The 9116-nt window shown below is 36.3% G+C and overlaps 1 non-coding gene across 1 annotated transcript; it reads right to left on the reverse strand.

The window, feature by feature from the left end:
- Positions 1–1313: 1313 nt before the first annotated feature.
- On the reverse strand, positions 1314–1417 carry LOC144369641 (U6 spliceosomal RNA). The gene has a single exon (XR_013429427.1). It is a non-coding gene; the product is annotated as a U6 spliceosomal RNA (small nuclear RNA).
- Positions 1418–9116: the final 7699 nt, after the last annotated feature.

Raw genomic sequence — 9116 nt, forward strand, 5'->3', positions numbered from 1 at the left:
AAAAGAGCATGATCAAGATGAGGAGAAGGCAAGCTTAGTGGAATTGAGATGGGTTTAAGGACTAAGTAGTCGGCTTAGCTACATTAAGATGCACAGGAAGTTGGAAACTGGATTTGAAAGGAATTGGAGGCACATCTTTACATATCTGGAGTGCCAAGCAAAGGAGTTTGGTTTTGTTCTTATGGAAAGTAAGTATGCTGATCTTTAACTCACTCAGTGCTACAGTATTAGCTTTTTAGCATAGGTAGATTAATCTTTAGAAACTTGAGAGCGAGTGTTCCCTTGGAATATTTTATTGTTGCCATTATTATTTAGTAAATTCATGTCCCAAAATGTACTGAGATATAGTGCCTCAGAAAGTTGCTTAGAAAAATAAGTCATAGTCTTCTTTCAGATAGCTTCTCAGGATTTAAAATTTTTGTGTTGACAGATTTCAGATATTATCGTAAGTCTGTCTTTTGGTAAAGGTGGAATGTTCAGAGGAGTTTCCTGTGATGCATGATGAAAGCATCTTCTGGAAAGGGCTGGCAGTGTAGTTTGCATCCTACACCCAGAAGCAAAGTGCTATAGAATTTTCATCACATCAGTCCAGTTTTTCCAAAATCACTGCAGTGAGATCTAGATGCAAAGAGCACATCTCTCTCAAGGGTTTTGATTTACTGAGTATAATCATGCTTCCTGATATTGTATGTTAGCATATGTGTAAGAATAAATATGTTGGGCTGGGGCTGTAGCTCAGTGGTGGAGCACCTGCCTAGCATGTGTGAGGTACTAGGTTTGATCCTTAGCACTGCATAAAAAAAATAAAGGTACTGTGTCCATCTGCAACTTAAAAAAAAGAAGAAATATGTCAATATAAGCTTTTATTCCATTTTTGCTTAACTCAAGCATTCATGAGGCTCTATAGTATACATTTTTTTCAAAGACACTGTTACAAACTATGTTTTGGATTAAACTCACTTTCCTTCATAAATATTGCATCCTGATTCAATCAAAATGTTTTTATTTTAGTATAATTTAAATGAAAAAGTAATAATTGTATGGTAAGTTACCAAGTGTATGATATTTGAAAGGGCAGTGGGAAATGCCATGAAACTCACCTTTTCTACTTCAATTGAAAAATAAATTAGTCTACCAAATGGTATTTAACTAAGTTGGCTTGACTGGACATCACTCAAACGATGCAATGCAAGCAATCTTTCTTCTCTCCCTCTCTGCCTCTCTCCCTCCCTCCCTTCCTTTCTTCCTTTTTTCCTTCCCTCCCTCTATTCCTTCCTAGGGTGTTTTGTTACTAGCTATATTCCAGCCCTTTTAAATATCTGGGACATTTCATGAACTTGAGTGTCTCCTTGCACTGTGGCCATGTTCATCTTTTATGTCATTCTAATTTTAGTATAAGTGCTGTCAAAGTAAGCACTACATTTTTCTTTTAATAAAAACATATATAAGTCATCATTTTGATGATGGGGAAAATAGTCAGTGGTATGAGTGTTAATATTCTTTTTCTCAGAGAAGTCATAATACATTTTCTTGCTATGCCTAGATATTAAATAAACATTTCAAACCAATTTGTTATACATCTGTTGAAACAGAAATTAAGAAGAGAAATCATAGTTAATAGTTTTGACAGGTTTGTTGTACCAAAATGGTATTTAATATGTCCTGATGTTCTATATAGAAAAATGTAGAATAGTGCTCATGATTTAATATAAAATAAAAATCTTCATAACCACCAGTTTTTATTTAATATTCCATATATCTCTAATATACTGACAAGGACATTTTCCCTGGAGAGAGTAAAGTTGATATCATACCAATTCTGATAAGAAGTTAAACTAAAAACAACAGTTGACGATGTTATTTTCATTTATATTCTCAACTTAGTTATAGAATATTTCAGGTGTTATATATTAATACATAATAAATACAGTGTGATCAGTTCCAGGATTTTACTTAAACTAGGTATAAATGACATCTTGTGACAATTTGAAATGTACAGTGGAAAATGGCCCACATTTTCCTCAGACCTTAATTAATAATCATGTTGCTCTTACAGATTGGTTGAAGAGTATTGGAGGTGAGATTCACTTGATGCTTTCATGGCCAATGAACTGAAGCATATTTTTGTAAAATCACAAGTAAATGGCAACATGAAAGATAAAGAAGTCCTGAATCCATGGAAGATTCTCTCTTGTTTGGAAATATTATTAATATGTTAGATTCCTTATGGTGCTTCTTTCTTTTAGAGTGTTTGAGTCTTACACTCCGGGTGTCCATTACAGAGTCCCTTCTCTGGTCACCCTAATGTCCTAGTTATAGAACCATGACTTCCCTTAGGCCTGAATTCCGACACCTGTAACTGACCTCAGACATTTTCTCTGGTTCACTCCTTTTCTGTGTGCATGTGCCCATGCGTGCATGCGTGCATATGTCCATGTGTTGTGTAAGTGTATGAGAAGGAAGTAGAACATGCATTCTGTTTCTTGACTTTGCTTCTTGATACTTCTTTTAACTGTTCTTAATTACTGTAACATAATATCTGGCAGAATAAGCTTCTTCTAACATTGGCTTTATTTTCTTCAAATACTGTCTCAGCTATTAATTCCCCCTCCCATGTACATTTTTAGAATTAACTTTCAAGCACCATCAAATTCCTAATGAGATATTATAGGAAATGCTCTGAAGATATAAATTAATGTTAGAGAGCATTGGCATCTTTAAAATGTTAATTTATTCTGTCCATAAGCATCTTCTCTATTTATTCAGGGATTTTAAAATATCCTTTAAGATTTTAAGTTTCCATTGAGAATTTTGTGGAGTCTTTAACAGGTTAATTCCTAGATACATTTTTTTTTTTTTGCCATGCCTGAAGGATTATTTTTTGTTTTTATTTTTGCTTAGTGCCAAATTTTCCTGATTGGTTATTATAATACAGAAAAATTGTATTGATTTGATGTATATTGGTTGCGTCCCTGATAACTTGGCTAAACTCTCCTATTAATGTTCTCTGTTACCTTATTGGCAGGATTTCTTTGTTTGATTTCTAGCAGTCTGTGGGTAATGAATTCTTTCAGCTTTTATTTTCTTAAAGAAGTCTTCATTTTGCCATAGTATTCGAGGATTTACTGCTGGGTAAACAATTCTAAGGTGATTGTTTTTCCTATCAGCACTTTAAAGGTGCCATTTTGATATTTCCAGCATCCTTTCATTTTATTATTTCACTTGTTTTAAATTTCTAAGAATGTTTTCTCACTCATTACTTTCATAGTTTTATCCAATCTCTTTTTTTAAAAAAACTAATAATTTTTTGAACCTTTATTTTATTTTTATGTGGTGCTGAGGATCAAACCCAGTGCCTCATGCATGCTAGGTGAGCACTCTTTCTCTGAGCTGCAATCTGAGTCCCCAGTTTTATCCAGTCTTAAATGGTGTGAGGCAGTGATCCCTTCCTCCTGCCCTGAAATCCTGCCTGAGGTTATTCTAAACTATTAGTCTGTCTAAGCTCTACTTGGTGGTTTAGTAATCAATTCAGTTAATTGGTTTTCCTTTTCTCTGATATCTACCTTTGTTTTTATTCCCTTAATTCTCATTTCTAATTCTTCTCTTGGTGAGTATTTACTTAAGTTAATGGCTTATTATTTTAGTCATTATTTGCTGGGAAACATTTAAATTATTAGGTTTTAGATGAATCTCATAAAGTTTGGCATTCCTTCTCATCATACTTTAAGGATTTTGTAGTTTCTCTTATTATTTCTTCTGTAAGTCATTATTGGGCATTATTTTTACATAGTACATATCTAGTTTTTTAGATTTCAGATTATAGAATCTTCCATTTACCTTTTATTATTTGTTCCTGCCTTTATTATATTGAAATAAGAACATAATCTGATTCATGTTTTAAATAACTTTAGAGATTTCCCTTTGGGTCTGTGAATGACCAGGTTCATGAATGTTAAGAATAAAAATAGGTTGTTTTCTAAAATTCTAAAGAAATCATTTGAAGTACATCACTATAAGTAGGATATTTACATCCTCATTTCTGAGAGGAGTGTCTTCATATTATATCCAATAAAACATTTATTTAAATATTGTGTTTCTATGGGGAGCATAGTAAATTATCCAATGAAAATAGTTTATTTATTCTAGTAGATCTGTTATTTATTTTTACATTTTGTGGTCACATTTGTAGGTACAAATCCTTCTGTGAGTGTTGTATTTTTGTTTCAGACACAGTTCCTTTTAAAAGTACGTAAATTCTGTTTGTTCTTTTTTTCTTACCTGGGGAAGTGAACCCAGGGGTGCTCTACTATTGAGCTACATCTCTACCCCTTTCCATTTTATATTTTAGACAGGGTCTTGCTAAGTTTCTGAGGCTGGCCTCAAACTTGTGATCCTTCTGCCACAGCCTCCTGAGTTGCTGGAATAACAGGCATGTGCCATTGTGCCTGGCCCATCTGTTCCTGATGATGTTTTTGGTTTTACATTCTTTTGTCTGATAATAAAATTGCCTCACTGGCTTTCTTTGATGAGTTTCTTACAAAATATCTTTCATGCTTTCATATTGACTGTTTGAGTCATGATTTTTTTAAGAAATCCTAGTATTGAGGAGTGGCTCAATAATAGAGTGCTTTCCTTATATACATGAGGCCTTAGTTTCAATCCCCAATAACATTAAAAAAATAAATAGATAAATAAATAAAATAAGATTCAATTTGAGAAATCTATTGGTAGTACGTTTCATTCATTTACTTTAATTGTGATTTCTGTTCTACCAGGCTTGTTTTTGCCATATGATTTTATGTTTTCTAATTACTGTACCTGTTTTATTCCTTGCTTGCTTTGATTTCTTCCTTTCTCCCTTCCTGTGGAAACTCTTTAAATCAGATGTTATTCTTTGTTTTCCTCAGTTCTGGAAAAATTTGGGGGATTATTTGTTCAGTCCTTTTTTTTTTTTTTCAATCCATGTGTTTTTCTTTATTCTTTTGAGACTCCTTGTCCCACTCCTCTAGCCTCCACATCTCCTACCTTGAATCTCCTTCTCCCTCTTCTGGGCACTCTCTGGAACCTTCATCTACCTCCATGCTCCAACACTAGCTAGGCTGTTGGAGCTGCCTTCTCTGACCAGTGGTGTTTGTGCTCCTCTGAGGCCTCATGCTTCTCTGAACTCCTGTTTAATCCCCTAGAACTTTGACCTGCTGCTGTGGTTTGAATGTGTCTCCTCCTAGATTCGAGTTTTGCCAATGTGATCGTATTAAGAGGTGGGCCTCTAAGGGGTGATGAGGCTGTGAAGGCCCCTCTTTTCATGAACAGGGTTAAGACTTTTATAAGACAGACTTCTGGCAGTTGGTGGCAGCACATGATAATCCCAGAGACTTGGGAGGCTGAGGCAGGAGAATTGTTAAATTTGAAGCTAACCTGGGCTACACAGTGAAGCCCTAGCTCAAAAAAATGAAGTGAATATAAAAAGGGCTGGGGATGTAGCTCAGTGGTAAAGTGCCCCGAGGTCAATCCCCAGTATGAACTAATGAACAGATGAGTGAATACATACTTATATACATAAGATGGATTTTGAGCTTGTTCTTCTGTTTTCCACCTTCTACTGGGCAAGGATGCAGAGTTCCCTCCCCTCGCCCCAGGGATGCAGCACTCACCAAATGAACCTACTGGTGCCTTGAATTTGGACTTCTCAACTAGAACTGTGAGAAGATAAATTTGTGATCCATATAACTTAGCTAGTCTCTTGTATTCTGGACTCATATACCTTTCTTTGGTTATTATGTCTGCCTGGGACTAGAAAACTTTGATAGAAAAAAAATACAAGAAAATCTGGTTGATTTTCATTATCTGTCATTATAGGATAGTTCATTACAGATCAAGGAACAGAGATATAGAGTATGAAGATCTACGCAAGACATCAGAGAACAGAATCCACTGTGTTAAAAATGGATTGTGTTAAAAATAGTAAAAATAAGAATACATCCTGACCATGTGGAGAGCTGTGCTGGAGAAACATGTTTTCATATTATTTTCTCACTGGTGGCTGAGATTGAGAACCACTTAGCCTTTCTCTAAGAGAGAAATAAGGCCTTCTCTGGAGCAAACCTGTGTGATTATATGAGAAAATTAACTTGAAATAAGTTAGGTGTCTCAGGTAGGAAGAAAGGACATTCTCAGTCACCGAGTTCTTTCTGTGTCTCGCCCTCCATGGTGGGCACCATCCGTGGTATTCTCACTGAGTTGCTGAGGTGTAGATAGCCACTGTGCTCATTTCCCAGCAGGACTAGAGAGAGGCTGACTGAAGGTGGCAGCAGCAAGGTGCAGCCCCTCGCCAGCTTCTGGATGCACCAGGCCATGATTGTAGGAGTCATGCTGTTGGAGAGGGCACACTCCCTGGGCCATGCTGAGTGACAGGGCTTGAGGAAAGACCCATGTGCTGAAATGACCTTTTCTCAGAGGAACTTAACTAGGGGAAGCCTGAAGGGTGCTAGCAGTTCATTTCAAGGGTGGTTGAATTGGGTTGTCTTACAAAAGAAGACAACAGATACTTCCTTTGTGAATATTCATGGGGACATTCACAGGAGGCTGACATGGAGGGCTCATGATGATCCGGATTCAAATGGGTAAAAAAGATCAAATTTATAACAAGGAAATGACTAGAAAGATTTTTTTTAATGTTGAGAAAAGTCATGCAGTATATTTCCATAGCAGCCTTCTGTCATTATTCATTTCGCATTTTAAGCTTTGACTTTACTCTGGATTCTAATTAGCAGCTAGCTTCTAGAAAGTGTCATACCAAGAAGAGATTCACAGGCTGCAAAAGGGCCAAGGATTGAGAGTCAAATGAGAATTCTCTTCCTAGTCAGAGGAGGAAAATGTTAATACTTCCCTGGATGCTACTTGCTGACCGCTGCTGTGCTGCTGAAGAATGAGCCACCCTTTCTCTATCTCATTCTTATGTATTTTTTTAATATGTCTTTTTTATAACATGTTACTATTATGGGTTTCTGCGCTGTTGCCGCTGAATAACTGCACTCCTAGAGAGAAGGGGTCTGCTGTAGTTTTTCCTTGTATTCAGTGAAGCTTTGTTAACCAAATGAATGGATCAGTCCTCATTGAAAATGTAGCAGTAGATATGAATCTGCCTCTTGGCTAGACAACTGAGGCTTGATTTATTTATAGAACCCTGTCCCTGAGCCAGCATGCCTGTCAGTAAGGCTAATCCGAAAGCATAGCTTAGGGCTTGGAATGGATAGAATTTAATGATGAAAGTAATAGGTGTCATAAGAAGACATTGTGAAAGAGAAATGTATGAAAATAAAGATGTAGGTAAAATTAATTTAATCATCATTGTATTAACCAGTAGCTAGTGTGAACAAGAAATAGTATACTGAAGGGAACAATAATATATTATTATGTGACAAAAGTATGATACTCTACTGCAGGAGATTTAGACTGCAGTGTATAGAGGAAGTGAGGTAATAGTAAAAAAGAAAAGTAACACAGACATTTTCCATCTAAATTCTTACCTTACTGACCATCGTGATGCTCATGGAGGTTGTGATAGGAGCTCTGTGGGAAGATTAAATAGGTCCTGGAAGAAAAAAACATGGACTTGGTTCAATGTTCTTCAGATATTCATATATCTCACTGTTCTGTGCTGTTCTGTGAAAAATCCCTCACCAGAGGGAGGTGATGAGGAGGAGTTAGATAGGCATACATTTTCCTTTCCCTCTAGAAATGGTTTGTGCACCCAAGAGGTGTCAAGCCAGGGTCCATGATTGGAAAAGTGAAAAGTGATAATCCAGCATGTCAGAAGACTGTAATTTCTTTTGAAATTTCATTATCTTGTCTTTCTTAATTCACACAGCACTTGCTGTCTTAAGGAGCTGTGGAAGGATGGCCACTGAGCTTCACTACAGGCTTTCCCCTGCTTCCCTACGCTTGACCCCTAGTGACATGATCGGGTGTTTTACTGTTTCCTCTGGGCTGCCTCCCTAATTTTACAGCTTGGGAGGTACTGATATGCACTGAGTCCATTCTACTAAAATATACAACATCGACTTACTATTTCACAGTATATTCACAGTATATTTTATAACCTTGTAAGTTGAGTCTGAATAGCCAGAATTACCTCAAGGGATTTATTTATTTATTTAAATGTATCACTTTAAAATATAAGTGTTTTGAACCTGTGCCTGCAGCATTTTTTTTTCTTTGTTTTACACATGGGCTAAGGTAGTTGCTGTCCTTTCTTCTGGGCCTCCTCTGGTCTTCTAGCCCCATGCTTTGTTTTTGAGTGCTTTGAACTTATGTGATGAGTATAGTCTGTGGTCACCACTCCATCCCATGTGCTTGCCTTCAGCCAGAACCCCTCCTGAGTCAGTCCTAGCCTGCTGTATCTGGGGAAGAGGGCAGAGGTGGACCCAGGCTGCCTTTCATAGGGATGTGCATTTCTTGACCTGGAAGAAAAGTGTTTTTAAAGCCCAACCTGGCCATTTTAAGTCAGCATTAAACACTTGGTGGTTGGCTCATCTCTTAAATTCTGTGTTGGTGTCTTGAAATCTTTTATGGAGAGAAGTATGGGTATGTGCTGGTTTCCAGTAAGATGCTTTTATTCAAATACAGTTTTGGTTTAGCGGCCATATAAAAATGCCTGTGTGTGCTCTGACCAGGTCTGAAAGTGTGCATGTCCAACATGTGAAACTGCAAATTGGTTTGTAGTATTTTCAGATACTCAGTTATAAGCTCAGCTTAATTCAGTAGCAATAAAAAATTATATTAATACTTTATAAAGTTCAGCAGTGGCTTTGATGTAATATTTACCTTAATTTATGAGCAGATGAACTACTTCATACTAATTCTAATGATGATAATTTAATGGTAATTTTGTTCCCTTTATGATCAGTGCTTATATCATAACTTAAGGTGAGAAAATGAAATGGGAAATGTCTGTGGCTAAGATAATAAAAAAGTCTCAAAAATAAGTTTGAATTATTTGAATAAATGGTTCTTCTGTCCCACCCAAAGCTTCAGTTGCATGATTTTTATGGTCATTAACTGTAATTCCTTTTCTAATTCTTTTTTTTAAATAAAGAGCTGTTATTTTAAAAAATTAT

Source organism: Ictidomys tridecemlineatus, chromosome 12 (genome assembly GCF_052094955.1).
Source record: "Ictidomys tridecemlineatus isolate mIctTri1 chromosome 12, mIctTri1.hap1, whole genome shotgun sequence".
NCBI lineage: Eukaryota > Metazoa > Chordata > Mammalia > Rodentia > Sciuridae > Ictidomys > Ictidomys tridecemlineatus.